We start from the raw sequence: 3,419 nt of genomic DNA on the forward strand, positions 1-3,419 counted from the left end.
AAGAAACCTCTGTTTATGAACATGTGCTGAACATGATGGTCCACTTTAATGTGGCGGAGTTGAATGGGTCTACCATCGATGAGGGCAGCCAAGTTAGCATAATCCTGCATTCATTGTCGGAGGGCTTCCTGCACTTTGTTAGCAATGTGATTCTTAACATAGTTAAATATAACCTTACAACTCTTCTCAACGAGTTGCAGACCTACCAATCTTTACTGAAAAGTAAGGAGAGAAACAAAGGTGAGGCAAATATTGTTTCATCCTCCAGGACGTTCTATAAAGGTTCGACCTCAGGAACCAAGTCTGCATCTTTTGCTTCTAACTCTGCAAAGGGGAAGAAGAAGAAGGATGGTAAGGGAAACGGGAAGGCACCTGCTAACCCACCACATGTCGCCCCAAGGAGGCGTCCCCAGGTTGCTAAGGGAAAGTGTTTCCACTGCAATCAAGATTGACATTAGAAGAGGAACTGTCCTCGGTATTTGAAAGAGAAGAAAGCAGCCAAGGCTAAGGCCAAGGTCGATAAAGGTAAATGTGATTTACTTTGTTCTTGAAACTTGTTTAGTGGAGAATAATGATTCTGCCTAGATAATTGATTCGGGCGCCACTAACCATGTTTGTTTTTTTTTTCATAGGATTAGATCTTGGCGAAAGATGGAAGGTGGTGAGATAAGGATGCGAGTAGGCACCGAGCACGTCGTCTCAGCTGTGGCATTGGGAGCTCCAGTTAGCTTTACAAAATAGATTTCTTATTTTAAATGAAGTATATATTGTTCCCGAACTAAAATGGATTTGGTCAATGAAAGGAAGGGGGAAGTGGTCTTTCTTGGTTGCTGCGTTGAGCTTCCTATAGTCCATACAGATGTGCCAGCCCGTGATAGTCCTTGAAGAAATGAGTTCATTATTGCTATTGACTATCACAGTTGTTTCCCCTTTCTTGGGATTGAACTGGGCTTACCAGCTGCTGTCGGATATAGGATAGATCATTTCTGCGTCCAACCATTTTAAGATTTCTTTCTTGACCACTTCCTTCATTATAGGGTTCAGCCTTCTTTGAGGCTCAATCAATCCCGACTTCCCTTTTTCTAGCCTAATTTTATGCATGCAATAAGATAGGCTGATGCCAATGATATCTGTTAGCGTCCAACCTATTACACGCATGTGCTTTTTCAGCATCTGCAAAAGAGAGTGCTCGTTAGGCTCAGTAAGTTCGCGGAAATAATGACAGGTAAAGTTTTGTTTGTTCTAGGGAAGGCATATTTCAGGTGACTAGGTAACGGTTTCAACTCAAGTTCTAGTGGTTCCTCTAGTGATGGACGCCTTGGTTTCGTCCGCCACTCACTCAGACTTGGCGGCTCTGGTTCTTTCATGTTCTCCTCCAACTCGAGGACTTCGCACACTTGGGTATCTTCTTCAAGTAACTCTATACTGTTCAGTTGACAATCTTCACTATCTGGGAATTTTAATGCATTTAACACATTAAACTTTACCTCTTGATTGTCTACGTGCATAGTAAATTCTCTTTTATGCACGTCTATTAAAACTTTCCCAGTGGCTAAGAAGGGGCGTCATGGGATAATTGATACATTCTTGTCCGCTTCATAGTCTAACATAATAAAATCTGCTGGGAAAATGAAGTTGTCAACTTTTACCAGAACGTCTTTAATCTTTCCTTCAGGGTACTTGATTGTTCTATCAGCGAGTTGAAGAGTAACAGAAGTGGGTTGTGCTTCACCTATCCCCAATTTCTTAAAGATTGAGAGTGGCATGAGATTAATGCTGGCTCCTAAATCGTACAACGCATGTCCCACATCCAACCCTCCTACCGAGCACGGAACTATGAAGCTCCCAAGGTCCTTCTGTTTCTTGAGTAGACTGTTGCTTACTAACGCATTACACTCCTACGTTAGCGCAATTACCTCCGTCTCGCTGACTCTCTTTTTCTTCGTCAAAATATCCTTAAAAAGTTTGACATATTTTGGAATTTGGTCCAAGGCCTCTATAAGTGGAATATTGATATGCAGCTGCCTCAGGAGTTCAAGAAAACGCTTAAATTGTTGTTCATCTTTATTCTTCATCAAGCGTCTAGGGAATTGTGCATTCAGTGGCACCGCAGGTTTTCCCGTGTTAGACGTGCTTGGCTCTAAATGGCTTGTTGTTTCAAGCATTCTTTCTTCTTAATCTTTTAATGTCATTGAACGTCTGTTGCGTCTTTTGAAGGACTGTTGTTTCTTGGATTCATTCTTCTTTCTTCAAGAGCTTTTCCACTTCGTAAAGTCACCACGTGACATTGCTTCTTTCTATTGTTGTTCTCAGGAGTTTCAGTGTTACTAGGCAAAACTCTAGGCTGCCTATTCTTCAATTTGCTCGCTATCTACCCTACCTGTATTTCCAGGTTTCTGATAGATGACGCCTGGCTTTTCAGCAACGCGTCATTCTGGGCGATGTACTCCTTTAATAGGTTCTCAAGCGGAGATTCTGAGCTCGACACCTGTCCTCCTCTATTAAAGGACTGTTGATGTGGCTGATGCGTTGGTTGAAATGCAATAGGTGGTCCTTGCCTTTGCTGTTGATTCGCCCCTGGGTAATGCTCCTATTGATTTTCTCCTGTCTAAGAAAAATTTGGATGGTTTCTCCATCCAGGATTATATGTATTGGAAAATGGGTTGTTTTTAATGAAGCATATTGACTGCGGGTTTTGTGGGCATTCAGCATAAGAATGAGGATCTCCACAACCCACACAAGTAACCATGGCTGCTCGAATGCTTCTACCTGACTCACCTTCTGCTGATTTGATGCGTTCCCTAGCGATATGTTCTGCAAAAGGCTGGTCATCGTAGCCACTTGTGCAGATAGTGTGGCTATTGCGTTGGAATCGATAGAATTAACATTCTGAGATCTCTTCTTCCCATCAGCTCTTACGTTATACGAATCGTCCACCCATTCCATGTTGTGCTTAGCAATGCGATGTAATATCTCTTTAGCTTTGGTGTAAGATTTATCCATAATTCCACCAGTGGCAGTTGCGTCGGCTGCCATCTGTGATACTTTATTCAATCCACCATAAAAAGTCTCCATCTGGATAGTTAGTGGTAGTCCATGATTCGGGCAATTTTTTACCAATCCCTTAAAACGCTCCCATGCAGCGCTTAGGGTTTCAGCTTCTTCTTGCTCAAAAGTTCATAATCTCTCGACGCCTCCTCGTATTAGTGGTAGGTGGGAAGTATTTTTTGCATAAATTTCTCCACCAACTTCTCCCAGGTAGTGATTTCACCAGGCTCCAGTGAGCTTACCCATTGTTTTGCGTCATCACGCAAAGAATAAGGGAACAAAGATAGCCTGATCGTCTCTGGGGTGATTCTAGGGATCACAAATGAGTTACACGTTTCTAGGAAATGCTTCAGGGCTTGAGGATCTTCTCC

General features: G+C 42.6%; 1 non-coding gene across 1 annotated transcript; it reads left to right on the forward strand.

Annotated features, from left to right (window-relative positions):
* The first annotated feature begins 3,091 nt into the window (after positions 1-3,091).
* On the forward strand, positions 3,092-3,196 carry LOC120070373. The gene has a single exon (XR_005479869.1). It is a non-coding gene; the product is annotated as a small nucleolar RNA R71 (small nucleolar RNA).
* Positions 3,197-3,419: the final 223 nt, after the last annotated feature.

Source organism: Benincasa hispida, chromosome 1 (genome assembly GCF_009727055.1).
Source record: "Benincasa hispida cultivar B227 chromosome 1, ASM972705v1, whole genome shotgun sequence".
Taxonomy (NCBI): domain Eukaryota; kingdom Viridiplantae; phylum Streptophyta; class Magnoliopsida; order Cucurbitales; family Cucurbitaceae; genus Benincasa; species Benincasa hispida.